This window comes from Ambystoma mexicanum, chromosome 7p, assembly GCF_040938575.1.
Source record: "Ambystoma mexicanum isolate Mex_15411 chromosome 7p, UKY_AmexF1_1, whole genome shotgun sequence".
NCBI classification, from domain to species: Eukaryota; Metazoa; Chordata; class Amphibia; order Caudata; family Ambystomatidae; genus Ambystoma; species Ambystoma mexicanum.
In genome coordinates this window covers 664,359,179-664,375,344 of record NC_090939.1, presented here as the reverse complement: position 1 = coordinate 664,375,344, position 16,166 = coordinate 664,359,179, and the positions used below count along the sequence as shown (strand labels likewise).

General features: G+C 47.0%; 1 protein-coding gene across 2 annotated transcripts in view; it reads left to right on the top strand.

Annotated features, from left to right (window-relative positions):
* Positions 1 to 16,166, top strand: part of LOC138526243 (arylsulfatase H-like) — a 642,213-nt gene that overhangs the window by 258,654 nt on the left and 367,393 nt on the right. The gene's annotated exons all lie outside the window — the stretch shown is intronic.

Genomic DNA, 16,166 nt, shown 5'->3' with positions numbered 1-16,166 from the left:
TATCGCTGGATGAGATCTTTGCGACACCAATTAAAGCAAGAAGAACCAGCGAGGTGGCTCCACAAAGCAAACTGGAAACTCCTGGCAGGAAACATGATTCCTTAGCTCTCATGTCAGCAATAACAATAGCTCTCGCCCCCTTCTGCAAGTTCTACGAGGCATTGAGCGACTCACTGAAAGATCAGACCACCCTACTCGCAATGACCCACACCAAATTGCTTTTCCGCAGGTCCGCACAAACGAAAAGACCACACCTGTCTCAGAGTGCTCTTCAGTGCTCACGGGACAGGACAGGCAGGTACCAAAGACCCACTTAAGGACAAACACCGCCTCTCAAACAGAACCCCGTTGCCCACCGAGGGGCTCGGCAGAAAACCTGTCCACAACTTTAAAACGAAAGCGGGAAGGGAACTATGCGCTTTTCAGCGCGCCTACAATCAACCCTAAGCCTACTTCGACGTCAACAAAAGCACTGGCACCAACATCGGATAGCTCAATCCCCATAATGGAAGCCGGCAAGGTCCCGGCGGCAAAGGCAATTCGCTCCCTGGGTATCAAGAACAGTACCACAACCCCTGGGTCCAACCCTGCACAAATTGTATTAACTCTTGGAGCCCCACCAAGCTCAATCTTGGCAATAGACCGGCCCCCCCAAGAGATGACGGCTAAGAACAAAACACCACCGGACACAGCACTTGCTTCAAGCAATAAACCGCCTGATAACCAGCCCCCCTCAACATCTCCCAAATCGGTCGAAGACTTTTTGAGGGACAAGGTCGCGATGAACATCTCCCAGCACTTGAACTCAACGGCCGACTCAGACCTTATAGACCTGACATCTGAGAAAGTCTATTCTCCCATCCAGCCTCAGACGGGGAGAAACGGGAGCCCGGGACCTGCACACCCCAGGTCGAACCCCCGGGCAAGACCAAACAAAGAGACCCACCCGAAACAGCCCTCTAAACAAAAAACAGTCGCTCCCCGGGCGGAATCATCAAGAACCCGAGCGAAGAGAACCCGGTCGAGGTCCTGGGAAATTCAAAGAGTCCATAGAAGACTGAAAACAACTCACCCCCTAAACAAACAGTCAGCACAAAGACCAGAACCGCAAACAACGACGTACAAGCTTGAACAGAAAGCCTGGAATAAAGATTTTCAAACTCTGAACAGAAACACCATACTTAGAATCTCCAGTAAAACAAACTCGCTAAAAAACCTGAGGTCAGAAGATCTGGCACTGGTAGAACCGTACCACAAAAAGGCAATAGCTAAAGCATACATACACCTAAAATCGTCCTTCCAGATAAAAGATTTTGAGGAGGTCCAAAGAGAGCTACACAAGCAAGGAATCAGGATACTGGACTGGGTGGAGAACAGAGGTGATGTATCACGGAGGAGAGAAAAGTCCAGAACTCCGCAAAAGAGACGCCAACTAACTCCAAATCGGAGGAGACCTCATTCAGACTCCTACTCACGCACCCCCCGATGGAGAGCAAAGAAAACAGTTTCTCTGGCAAGTCAACATCACATAACTAACCAAGAGAATACTAACTCAGGACCTTTTCGGAGAAACCCACCCCAAAACGCCCTTGAGAACAATGATTCGAGAGAACGAGTTTCAGATCACAACTCCCACATGGAAGCCAGGGCCAAAGAAGTAAGGGTGGTATAAGCAAAGGCGACAGAGCAAAAGCGGCAGCACTACACCCAAGTCAGAGCTCGAGACTTCAAATCCCAGGACGTGCAACCGTCCTCAAAACAAATCAACGACAGAATCAGAGAACACCCACTGTTACAGGAGGATCAAAACACAAGGACTTCGTTGTGGTCCAGGCTGCCGAACGTTTTTTCACTATCCTGGAAAAAAAATAGCAACCCGAGGCCCCCGCAGCAGGGCCGGACCGGGCGAACGGAGAAGAATCCCCCGGGGCTGCAGCTAACATCCTCAAACTAGGATCTTGGAACACGTGTGGGTTCAAACATCTGACGCAAAGAGGAGGAATCAACCTAGGGCAGTTTGACATCTTGGCCCTACAAGAAACTTGGCTTACGGAGGTTCCAGCTCTTGATGGCTTTGAAATTGTGCTCGCGCCGGCTGCGAAAAGCCGCCTTGGCAAACCATCATCAGGAATTCTCCTGACGGCCCGAGCGGGCAGCGGAATCAGCATATCAAAAGTTCTAGTAACCTCGAAACATCACCTGGTCGCCACATTGTCATGGGACAATAAATCAGCACAAGATAAACCAAACAAAGACGCGGGTCTGATGGTTATCCTTGGAATCATCGTGGTGTACTGGAACCCTCAAGTAATTTCGGATGGAAAGTTCCTCAAACTGATCGAAACAGCAATCGACTCCCTCCGTGTGGATGAAAATACAGCCCACATAATAATATGCGGAGACTTAAACGCAACCTGCCAGCCAAGAACGACATGGCCAAGAGCAGCGAACAGAAAGAGCAAATCTGAAGACAGAGGAACCCAATGGAACGACTTGATGGCGTCAAGAGGGCTTCTCAATTTGGCCCAGCTATTTCCCAACCCAAACAGACTCCAGACATGGGAAAGAATGAATAAGTCTTCTACAATAGACTACATCTTCATATCCCCAGAAACTCAGATGGTGATGTCCTCTTTCGACCGAAGGGAGTGACCACAACTTACTTCAAGCCTCCTGGTACTCATTCAGAAGAAAAAACACCTCGACGGGCTACTCGGTCGAAAGCAACAACCAAGGGACCCCGCCTCAGACTAACGGAAGAACGCATCGCCCATTTAACATCAAAATATAGAGCAGGCGGTCCATCACCAGACTACCAACCACTCTTAAGCCCTTTCAAAGTCACCTCGAAAGGGACAAAATCCACGGTCGTGACCAAATCCCATAACTTCGACAAACAGGTGGTGGAAAGAAGGGCAGTATTGAGAAGACTAAGAAGGCGGATCAAAACTAACTACTCGGAAGCCATGCAAGAAGAACTGACAGTGGAACCGAAGAAATACAAAGCCTGGATAAAAAACTACCGCATAACCTTATATCAAAACGACTCAGAAGCCATGTTGAAAAAGGGGGCCGGAAAAGACGCCAGAGAATTCTGGAAACTGTTAAACCAAGCGGGCCCTGCATACCAAACAAGCCCCTGCAACGCAGTAAGTGAAGAAAACTGGAAAACTTACTTCACCGATCTGTTTCAGAAACCACCATCAGCATCGTCCTCAATTCAAGCTGAGGCTGAATCAGAGTGGGTCAACGTTTCTGATAAAGAAGACATCCAAGACGCACTCAGAAAACTCAAAGCCTCGCGAGCACCCGGCCCAGACGGGATCACAAACACTGACGTGAAAACCCACGCTGAAAACTGGGTCCCCTTCATCAGCCAGGTGTTCAGCAACTGCTCAACCACTAGAACCATCCCGAGGTCCTGGACTTCTGCCACAGTGGTCCCTATCTACAAAAAGGGAGCAAAGTCAAACCCACAGAACTACTGACCAATCGCACTCCTGGACACAATCGGGAAGATATACGGGTCGCTGCTGCTAAAACGATTCCAAAAATGGGCGAGGGCAGCTGCGTGTGCAGACCCATTTCAAGCAGGCTTTAAGAAAAACTCATCCGCCACGGTAAACATTATGCTACTGAGCATTATCAAAAGCAAGACCATTCAATCCACATCGAGAGTCTTTCTCTCGTTTATAGACCTATCGCAAGCATTTGACCTGGTGGATCGAACAAAGCTATGGGAGAAGTTAACAGCATGGGATTGCCCCCCGAGCATCCTCGCCCCAATAAAAGCCCTCCACAAGGCCACCACCATGAGGGTCAAGCTAAACCAGCAGGGCCTACTCTCCGGAGAGATTCCGACCAATCGAGGTGTGAAACAGGGGTGCCCGTTGGCACCGGAACTCTTCATAGCCTTCATTGGTGACCTGAAAGAAATAAACAAGAGTTCCAGATCATTCCCCCCCAAAATAGGCAACGTACCAACAGCACGTTTGCTATATGCCGATGACATCACCTTACTGGACAGAACAGAAATCGGTCTCCAGAGACAAATGACGGACCTGGCTGACTACATCAAGCAGGCAAACCTTCTTATAAACAAAGCAAAAACAAAAGTCCTCATACTGGAAAAAAAACCCAGAAGACTGAAGCGCTTCAACTGGAGCCTGGAAAAAGTCAACGTCGAAACAGTGCAAAACTTCAGATACCTGGGAATAATAATAGACAGCACTCCTACAGACTCAGCCATGCAAAAAGACCTTTGGAGGAAAGCCAGACTACTGACCTCCCAAGCCCGTCTTCTGGATAAAAAGTTTGGTCGCTTCTCACTCATACCTATGATAAGGTTCTACAAAGCCAAGGTGATACCTGCCTTGACGTATGGAGCGGAGGCGATGCCAGCCATACCAATGAGAATATGGAAAAAACTCGAAGGCTTCTTTTGGAAAGCAGTCCTGAATCTCCCGAACTCCACCCATATCGAAGCAATCAGGTGTGAACTGGGCCTCTCTTCACTGAGTGCCAAAGTGAACCTAGCGAGCATATTCCTATATAGGAAAACAATCCTTCCTGACGTACCCCGCCTCTACAACCTAATAGATCTGGAGATCAAAGCAGGCACCTGTAGGCTGATTGTCAAATGGGCCGAGCAGATACAATCGCATTTGACCGAAATTGGCTGCTCCAACGAAGACCTTATCAAGAACCCCAATAAAATAAAAAAAAAAATTGGAAGAAGCAGACTGGATTGACACCCAAGAGTGTGCCAAAGGAAACAAAACACTGGCTCTTTTTCCTCATTCCCCAAAGAAGCTAAATCAAACAACACAACTACTCAGAAGATTCCCAAGCAAACCATTACAGCAATTCCTCTTAAGAGCCCGCTTAAACTTGCTACACACCAACGAAATCATGTTCTTGAGAGGTCAGTCTCCCTCCAAAACCTGCCGCCTATGCAAAGCTGACACAGAAACAATTAGACATCTGCTACTCCAATGCCCTGGGACTGAACACGCTTGTCAAGCCTATCTACTCCCTCTCCTGGAAACCCACATTGTGAGTGAAGAGGAAATATGGTGGGCTCGTCTAATCAGCGGCCAGAAGACAAACTGGTCTATTGCAGCGGCAAAAATCTTACAAGTCGCCTTAGCGAAGTGCTTACAAGGGGCGTCTGCCAAAGTCACCGTCTAATCAAAGCAAAATCAAGCATTTGTTAAAATCCAGAAAGATGGATAAACACAATAATAAAAAAAAAAAAAAAAAAGATCTGGAGTCTGGCAAGATGAATGTGGAGGATCAGGAACGCAGGCGCAGGAAATTCAGGAAAGAATGTGTGTCAGAGTTTTGTCAGCCACCCGTTTTATAGAGCATGGTGACATCATCGAATTATATGGCAGGGCAGGCTTAGCTAAGCATGCATCTAAACAACTGGATTGATCAGGGGTAATGGTTGACGCTTTGCTCTCAACTGGTTGGGTTTCAAGAGCATGATGTCAGATTTATGATGTGAGTTTTAAAATGTCCAGAACCTCCCACAGTTACTTTAGCTAAAATCTAGTTTTGCCATAAGTGGCACATTTGTATGGCTGGGGCATCTTAACAAATTACATAAATAGGTTACATATTTTCTGCAGTACATGCCAGACCAGCTCTACAATTTGTAAGCCATTGTTTGGCTCTTGTAATCACTTTTAGTCATTTTTAATGTGAAATATTTGGCCTAAAATTCTATAACTTTACACTTGTGTATGGATTATCATTAGGCATGTCAGTATTAAATCTTACATTGGCATCATGTACCCTTTCCATGGAATACCCAATTCTCTGCCATTTCCGTTCCCAGGGTGGCTGTGAAGGCTACAACATCTCAAATTAAAACCCACAACATTACATTAAAACTGTGAACTTTTTACATTCCTGCAAATTTCTGTTGCAAAAATAACAGTCTTTAAAGTTTCTTAATAAAATAGTCTTTTGAAACAAATGGGCATCCTTTGTCCTTCCCTGGGCCATTTTGTTTCCCCTCAGCTACCACCAACTGTCACTTCAGCCCATTGTGGATAGGGGGTTTCCCAGTTTGATTGCAGGTTTATGACTTCACAGGTTGGTGTCCCAGAAGTTCCATTGTAAGAGGCCTCAGCCCAGACAAAAGTCTGATGAGTATGTGAACTTTCTTTGTCTTGGTCAGTCAACGTTTTCCAACCTAGTAATTATCAGCCAAGTGTCCTGAAAGTTTATGGTGGTTCCTTTTGGGGGAAGTCTTAGCTTAACCAACAGGAATAACCTGTTTTGAAGCTTGCAAAATCGAGCCAATGCAGTTTAACAGTTTTCTATTCTTTTCTTTTGTCCTGAATCACAAACAAGCCTGTTGAATAAACCAGCCCATATATGTTTCTCAAGTAACAAACCCCTTAACATTGCTTTGCACAAACATGTTTTTACTCAACATTGTACTTTTAAAACAGGCATTTCTTTTGGTTTGTAAAAGCCCATTTTGACACGTGGTAAATGTTGCTGGGATTTCTCTTCCATCTACTTCCCAAAATATTTCTGTAGCTGTAGCCAGCTTCTTTTACACAACAGTCTGTACAAGACAAAGGTCTCCTGAAATTGACATGTGCACAGAAAGCTAGAATTTCTTTTCAAGCGGTCACATTTGGCTGGCACAGCCTGTCATTTAGAGATACTGCTCTTTTCTGATGGAGCACAATATGAATATAAATGGGCATGGCAGGGTCTCACTGATGAAAGTAGTGTGATGAGGAACAGAAGAAAAGAGCATCAGAGTAACATCATTTCAAAGGTGAAATATTCCCTTTTTCAAAGGGAACTTTGAAAAGCAGCAAAGCAGCGCTGCTTTTTCACTCCCCTTATTTTGTACATGTAAACAATACACTGACATGCTTTTTCAGTGTACCCCCTTGTTCAATCCTGCCCAATATGTGCTTGGCAAGATGGTGCAGCCATCTTTTTGTAGTTGCAAAACGCAGTTTTGGTGTGAGGCAGTGGTGCTTAAAGGAGCCAGCACAGCCATTATGCTGTTTCTGCTCAAATGCAGCTTTGTTATGGATGGGAGTACTGCTGGGTGGGTCAAAGTAGCCCAACAGTTTCCCCCCCACGACTCTTCTGAGATCTTTGTCGAGGGAGAGTAGGGCAAAGTGGGCTTCATCAGTAGGGCAAAATGGGGTTCATCAGGTGGACCAAACAGGGTTCATCAGGTGGATTCCTTCCACCATCAGGGAGTGGTACTCCTCGATCCTCCTGTTGTCTCTCGTTGTAGTGCAGAGGGACACCTCCAGCTTCTCCTTGGCTCTTTCCTTTCCCGGCCCCTGAGGAGGACCTCCTTGGTTATGAATAGGCACAACCAGTACGAATCTATCAAATAAAGCACCAGTTACTACACTTTCCCACTGACTGCCCTCCCGGAAGGTTGACAGCAGTGGGACACACATACGTTTAATAATGACAATATTCAGATAACAAGACAAATGCTCACACACAAGACACAGATACTATGGATGTGGGTAAAAGTTTTGGGCATCCCTTTCGTCCTGACAATGAAGAAAAATATTCCCTGTTAAATAATTCTACCTATGAATCTATCTGTTCCCTTCTAGTTCTTCTTTGTCTTGTTCTTATTCCTCTGGGGAGTTGAACCAAAGACCGTGATGTAGAGTCCATCGCCAAGCTCATGGTACCATGATGTAGTGCCAAGCCAGGGTTTTTACAGCACTTTGGCAGGAGCAGTATCTCAAAACGTCACCTCCTGGGAATGTGGCACAATTCAGAAAGCACTGTGGGAAACATATGGATTATGACGATTTTGCACGCACATGTGCACAGACTGTTACTGCAAATGAAATGGGGCCTTTAACTATTTTGAGTAGTTGTGTTGTACATACTCACCCCAAAACCTTTGATGAAATGTCGGCCAGAAGGATCAGCTGATGCAGAGCACACCACCTTCAATTTAGACCAGTTAACATGTACATTATAATGACATTTTGGTTGTTAATTTGTCGGAGAGCAATTTAGATTTGTAAGTTAAATCCCGGATATGAAGTGCAGTAGTGACATTGCACCTGTATTGTACAGTCAAGGTCGGTGACCAATAAGCATGTTCGTCTTATGGTGATAGATATACTATGGGAAGAGTATACCCCAAGCAGTTGGGATTTTCCCTGACAGCCTGATCTATTTCCTGAGACAGTGGTGGTGGATGTCAGGTACTCAATCTTCCGCGGAGGTAGCACGTACACCTGCCTCCCCGTTGGGTCTTGGTGCCTAGATGGTAGATAACTCAGGCCTCCGTAACCCGCCAGGGAAAGAGGGTTAGGGTCCGCTGGTTTGGATAGGTAGGAGGAGTTAGGGCAACCGGGAAAAGGGTGAGGTCGAGGTGATGGATAGGAAAGGGGAGCCTCGGTAAGATGTTTCCTGTTGGCCCCTCCTGGGGCTTCTGAGGTTGATGACACTCTACCCACTCACTCTGACTCTTGTGCACACTATGCCCCCAAAACCCTGCCTAGCTTCTGTCTACTACACATTCACTTTAGAGTAGGCATTGACACGTAACGAGATACACAAAGCGTTTCTATCACGCCTTGGTTCCTATGATCTGAACTGGTTATACACTTCACAGCAGTATACCCCCAGACACAGTAATATACTTTTCCCCACAACTAGGCACAGTCAGCTTGAATAGCAATTGCACTTAGCTTCAAGTTGCGCAGCAGGCTCATCTGCCGAGGGCTGTGGTTCCGAGTTCTTTCCGTAGTGCTACGGCAGGGTGCCGCTATAAGAAACCAAAAGCAGGTATGAGTATGCGTCAGTCAACCGTGTTACAACACACGAAAGATTAGGAACAATGGTTAGTTCTGCCGAGCAGCGGTTTACAAGTCGTGTTACTATCCACGGCTCCAATTAGGCAAAAGTGGCCAGCACGGCCCATCAGCTGTCTCCATACAAGCGTTACAGTGGCATTTCCCAAACCCCGACACTTCACCCATGTGTCGGGAAACCATGCGGTATGTTCCCTCTAAGTTTGGGAACACGTTGCCCAAAGCGCGACTGCTATCAGGAAGCGTTTCTATCCGAACACTGCTTGCGTTTATAAGTTTGACATTATGGTTCACTTATCTGCTATGGTTGGTAGGGCCTGCAGCGTTCGCAGGCGGGGTGTGGCCCCACGTGTTGCTGCCTGCAGGAGCCCTCCGCTTGCACGTCCTCTCTGGTCGGCGTTCTCCAGCACAAGCGGGGATCCTTGCCCGCACCGTGCGCATGTGCAATAGATTGGGTGTCGTCCACATGTAGTCCGGGGGCTCGCAAGCACGCAAGCCTTCTGGGTATTGTAGTATTTTGGCTGCCAGCACGTCCCAAAGTGCTTTTCTGCCCACACCAAGTCCTCTTCCTGCAAATAACGCATAACAATGACTTGAAATGCAGATGCCTTCTATTTATAATGTTTCTTTTGGGACCATGTTGCTGTTCAATTCTAGCAATGCTCACATGATGCCTCTTACCCATGCCAGCCACCAGTACAGCACTGACAGTACTCCCCCTCCAAACAGGTCCTGCTTTAGACAGGTGATTTCTATGGAACCGTCGTACTAGACACGGGGGGTGTGAACATCGAATGCTGGCTCCCAAGAGCGTTCTTCAGGTCCATATCCCAACCAATCTATCAGATAGTACAATTGCCCCTGGCGGAGACGTGAATCTAAAATGGCCTTCTACAAGTATGGGTGGGGGTTTCTTATGGCGAAGGGAACTTGGGGCAGGTTTTAGCAGGGCTACATGAAACACTGGGTGTATCTTTAATTGGGGCGGTAACTCTAGGCGAACTGCTACTGGATTTAAGACCTTTTCCACGGGGAATGAACCCACAAACCTAGGTTGGAATTTACATGGACCTACCAGATGTAAATTATGTGTATTTAACCATACCCTATCTCCAATCTTGTATTCTGGGGCTCCTTGTCTTTTTGTGTCAGTGTACCCCTTGTATGTTAGTTTAGCAGCCTTTAGGTTACTTACAATGTGACGCCACATGCTTTCTAAGTGCTCCTTGAGCAAGGCGATGGCTGGGACTTCGGTGGTGGTTACGTGTGGAACTGGTTGGAATCGCGGGTGATAACCGCAAGTGCTATAAAAGGGGGTTACCTTGGTGGATGCATGTACAGCGTTATTGTATGCTAACTCGGCCAACCAGATGGTGTCTGCCCAAGTAGAATCGGTATTGTAAGTCATACAGCGTATATACTGTTCTAGGGTTTGGTTCACTCTTTCTGTTTGTTCATCAGTTTCTGGATGATAGCTGGTGGACAACCTCATATCCATACCTCATATCCATACCTTCTGTGGAAGGCTCGCCAGAAATGTGATGTAAATTGCGCCCCTCGATCAGCTACGATGTGTTTCGGTATACTGTGTAGGCGCACTATATTTTGGAGAAAGAGGTCTACCAGTGATTTTGCTGTGGGAACCCCCTTACAAGGCATGACATGCGCTAACTTATTTAGGGTGTCCACCACCACTAAGATGGTGGTGAAACCATGACTCACTGGTAAACCGACTATAAAGTCTAGAGATACAGTTTGCCAAGGTGCAATGGGAGTGGGTAGAGGCTTCAATAGTCCAGCTGGTTTCCGATGATCTGCTTTATTCCTCAAACAGCATTTGCATGTGCGTATGTATTGGAGAATGTCTTGTTTCATCTGAGGCCACCAGAAATGACGTGTCACTAATTCGTACGTTTTGGCTATCCCAGGATGCCCCACAAAAGGTGAATCGTGACACCACTTGATGGCCCGCTGACGAATGACTGGAGTGGGAAGATACAGTGCAGTTCCAACAAAAGGAAGTCCATCTTTTACTATTTGCTTCTTGCTGGGGTCGTTTCACTGGGCCAACTCCTGAGCAGTCATTGCCTTCCTGATATCGGCAAACATGTCGTCCACCATGACACTGCCTATTATACGTGCCGATGGCAGTATGGGCTTAGGTTCTTCTACTTGATCATTCTTGACCTCTGGCTCCAGATAACGGGACAAGATATCGGCTTTTCTATTCTCCGCCCCAGGGTGATATGTGACCACAAAGTCAAAATCGGCAAAATACATGGCCCATCATAGTTAGACTCAAAGCTTTGGCAGACTTTAAGAATTGCAGGTTCCTGTGGTCAGTCAGAATGGTGATGGTATGTTGGGCCCCCATCAGGTAGTGACGCTACTCCCCGAATGCTGCTTTGATGGCTAGAAGTTCTCGATCCGCTATTACATAATTCCGTTCTGCAGGAAATTATGAGCGTGAGAAGTATGCCATTGGATGAAGCTGACATGTGTTGTCTCACTGGGACAGTATGGCGCTGATAGCCTAACTTGAGGCGTCTGTCTCAAAGATGTGAGGGAGAGTCGGGTCTGGATGTAATAGTACTGGAGCTGTTGTAAATGCTTTCTTCAAGGCCTGGAATCCCGTTTCTGCCGCCGCATCCCATTGGAACACCACACCTTTCCTTAATAGATGAGTAATCAGCTGCACCTTTTTGGCGAACCCATCAATGAACTGACGGTAGAAATTGGCAAAGCCCAGCACAGTCTGCACTTCCTTGACTGACGTGGGCGATGGCCATTCCGTGATGGTTTGTACTTTTCTTTGGTCCATGGTCACCCCTTCTGGTGAGAGTATAAACCCCGAAAAACTCCTCTGTGGTTTGGTGAAATTTGCATTTCTCAAGTTTTGCATACAGTTGATGTTCCCTTAAGCGTTGTAGGACTGCCTTCACGTGTCCTAGATGTTCTTCCAAACTTCGAGAGTAAATATCCTCTATATAGACTAAGGTAAAAAGGTCCGAATAACCCCGTAAGACTTCATCCAAGAAGTGTTGAAAGGCGGCGGGTGCGTTGCAGAGTCCGAATGGCATGACTTGGTACTCATAGAGCCCATATTTTGTTCTAAAGGCAGTCTTCCACTCGTCTCCTTCACGCACCCGCACCAAATGGTATGCACCTCATAGATCGAGTTTTGTATAGATTTTAGCGTCCCGCACTTGATCTAGTAGGGTAGGTATCAATGGTAACGGGTATCGTTTTTTTATTGTTATCCGATTTATTGCTCTGTAGTCGATACAAGTTCTTAAGTGCCCGGTCTTCTTTGGGACAAAAAATAATGGTGATGACACTGGAGATGTAGAATGACGTATGAAGCCATTGCCCAAATTAGTTTTGATATACTCTCGCAGATGTTTGTTTTCTGATTCTGTTAAAGCATATATACGGCTGCATGGCAATGTTGCTCTGGGCTCCAAATCGATTCTACAATCGAATACCCAATGTGGTGGCAAGGTTTCTGCTGCCGTCTTACTAAAAACATCCCCATAATCCCACTAAACTGTTGGCAAAGTCTCTGCACTACCAATCACATGTTGCTTACTTGGTATTTTCTGGGTTTTCTGGTGCTCATGATCGTCAATTTGGGCAGAGCGGCAATGATCGGAGCAATAACTGGACGTGATACATAGTGAACCTTCGGTCCAATCTATTTTTGGATTGTGAGTCCCCAACCATGGTAATCCTAAAATCATCCCAAACTGAGGTCCTGCTATTACATCAAACCTAATATCCTCATGATGCTGGGGGTTACATTCTAAATATACCCATCTAGTTTGCTTAGTTATTAGGCACAAAGTAAGTGGCGATCCGTCTACCGATTTTTCCTCTTCTTTGCATTCTTCATCTTGTAGGGGAATGCCTAATTTAGACGCCAGGTCTTGGTCTATGGAGTTGCCGGTGGCTCCGGAGTCTATCATTAAGGAGACTCGTATACGTTGGGTCGGCCAACTGATATGGCCTGGGACTGTCACATGAGTCACTTGCACGTATTGAGTGTTTGCCAAGAGTTTCGGGGTGTTTTATGATTGGCTCGCCCGGGCCACCATCACTGGCGAGCTTTCGCGTTTTCCGGCAGCTCTCCCTTAGGTTTAGTAGGGCATTCTTTAACAAAGTGCCCCCCTTTTCCGCAATACAGACAAAGGTTTTCTCAACACCTCTTGTCCTTCTCGTCCTTGCTTAGTGGGCCACAAATGGTTCCTATCTGCATGGGTTCCTCTGGCGTTTTCTAAATTTTGCTAAGCTTTTGTTGTTGATCTAACCTCACCATTGATTTTGGTTCCCACTTTCTTCGGTCCTGTCTTCTCTCGCTCTGTCGCTGATCCAATCGCAGAGCTAGGTCTATCATGGCAGAGCAGGTGTCGGGTTGTGGGTCCACTTTTGCGATAAGGTCTTTCATTTCATCCCGTAAACCTTGATAAAATAAGGCCAGGTGTTTTTCCTGGGCCAATCAGTCTCTACTGCCAGTCGATTGAAAGTGGTAACGTAGGTAACCAGGTCTTTTCCTCCCTGGCGCAGAGTGAGTAACTCCCTATCTTTAATCAGCATTGCCGCTTTACGCTTGAAGATTTTGCTAAATTCTTCTAAAAAGGTATCCCAACTATAGAGTAGGCCGTCATCCTTAGCCACCAGAGGCGTGGCCCAGGACTCTGCATCTCCACCCAAGTGTGATATGACAAAAGCTGTTCGAGCCTGAGCATTGCGGAATATATTAGGCTTAGTGATAAAATGCAGCTGACACTACATTATGAATTGGTTATAACGTTGCGGGTCCCCATGATACCTCTCGGGGGCTGCCAAGGGCAATGGGGGTTCTGTGGAGACGTGTACCTGAACTGGGGTAGGAGGCGGTACATTATCCCTGGGCAGAGGGGTGGCCTGTGCCGTGCTCTGCACCTGACCAGCCAAGTTCACGTAATCTTCCCGGGTGGCTTGTAATTAGTTCTTTAGTTCTTGTAAGGCTGCTAATATCTCCTCCATGGTGTCGTGCTACCCAGGCGCTTGACGATACATGGGCTTGTGCTACTGTCATGTACTCAATCTTGCACGGAGGTAGCACGTACACCTGCCTCCCCGTCTTGGTGCCTGGATGGTAGATAACTCAGGCCTCCGTAACCCGCCGGGGAAAGAAGGTTAGGGTCTGCTGGTTTGGTTAGGTAGGGGGAGTTAGGGAAACCGGGAAAAAGGTAAGGTCGAGGTGATGGATTGGAAAGGGGAGTCTGGGTAAGATGTTTCCTGTTGGCCCCTCCTGGGGCTTCTGAGGTTGATGACACTCCGCCCACTCACTCTGACTCTCGTGCACACTATGCCCCCAAAACCCTGCCTAGCTTCTGTCTACTACACATTACACGTAATGAGATACACAAAGCGTTTCTATCACCCCTTGGTTCCTATGATCTGAACTGGTTATACACTTCACAGCAGTATACCCCCAGACCCAGTAATATACTTTTCCCCACAACAAGGCACAGTCAGCTTGAATAGCAATTGCACTTAGCTTCGAGTTGTGCAGCAGGCTCATCTGCCTAGGGCTGTGGTTACGAGTTCTTGCCGTAGTGCTACGGCGGGACGCCGCTATAAGAAACCAAAAGCAGGTTTGAGTACCTGTCAGTCAACCGTGTTACAACACACAATACATTAGGCACAATGCTTAGTTCTGCCAAGCAGCGGTTTACAAGCCGTGTTACTATACACGGCACCAATTAGGCAAAAGTGGCCAGCACGGCCCATCAGCTGTCTCCATACAAGCATTACAGAGGCATTTCCCAAACCCTGACACTTCACCCATGTGTCGGGAAACCATGTGGTATGTTCCCTCTAAGTTCGGGAACACGTTGCCCAAAGCGCAACTGCTATCAGGAAGCGTTTCTATCCGAACTCTGCTTGCATTTATAAGTTTGACATTACGGTTCACTTATCTGCTATGGTTGGCAGGGCCTGCAGTGTTCGCAGGTGGGTTGTGGCCCCGCGTGTTGCTGCCTGCAGGAGCCCTCAGCTTGCACTTCCTCTCTGGTCGGCATTCTCCAGCACAAGCGGGGATCCTTGCGCGCACCGTGCGCATGCGCAATAGATTGGGCGTCGTCCACATGTAGTCCGGGGGCTCGCGAGCACGCAAGCCTTCTGGGTATTGTAGTATTTTGGCTGCCAGCACGTCCCAAAGTGCTTTTCTGCCCACACCAAGTCCTCTTCCTGCAAATAACGCATAACAATGTCTTGAAATACAGATGCCTTCTATTTATAATGTTTCTTTTGGGACCATGTTGCTGTTCAGTTCTAGCAATGCTCACCTGATGCTTCTTACCCATGCCAGACACCAGTACATCCCTGACAGTGGATTATTTACTGTCTGGAAACATACAAAGAAGGGTGTGGCAACCTGGATCCTCCCAGATTTCTGCACCCTTTACCACAAGCAAGCAGACATTTCTGGGCGATTTCTACTTTGCTCTCATGCTCTCTGTGGAGCAGGGGTGTTGCTAGGTCTGGAAAAGATCTGGGGCTATGCTAATGTAGGGACTGCCTGGACTGGGGGCTAGCTAGCCTTTTGCTTGTAGCTCCTGAGATTCTATCCGGGGTTACAACCAAAAGACCAGGGGCTATAGCCCCCTTAGCCCACCCCTAGAAACGCCTATGCCGTGGAGACCTACAATGGCAGCCGTACATTAAGGCTACCTTTGCCCTGTGGATTTCACTGATTCCACTTGGCTCCAACTGGCACAAGGAAACCATGCGCAATCCGTGGGGTCCAGTTAGTCCTGGATGACTATAGTGGTGATCGTCTTACGGCATTGCAATGTCAAAGAATGAACCCCATTCGATTGAATGTACTCTGTTGTTTATTACTTGTTCTTGAAAATGTAAATAAAATATATTTTCAAAAAAAGAAGAAAAAGAAGTATGAACCGCAGTGTGGAGTTCAAACATGGGGTTCCCATCCTGGTGCAGGTAATCCTATGCCAATCGGGTGTCCCAATGTTCTTTTGATATACTAAGCATCTGTCTACCTTAATATAAGGATGTAAGCATGACTGATGTTTCTGTTGGGTTTGAGCGCGGTCAATTGTTTGAGCACGGTCAATAGTGTCTTTAATGCAGAATGAACGATTTCACTACCAGCGCTCTGGTGTGAATGTTGCATTTGTATCGCTCTAAAGAAGCAAAGCATATGGTCAACTTAAACAGACGAGAATGCAATGGCCCTCATTACAAGTCAGGCGGTGGACCATGGTGCTACTAGCACCATGGTCCATGCCGGATTCCGCCATGGTGGATGGTGGAATTACC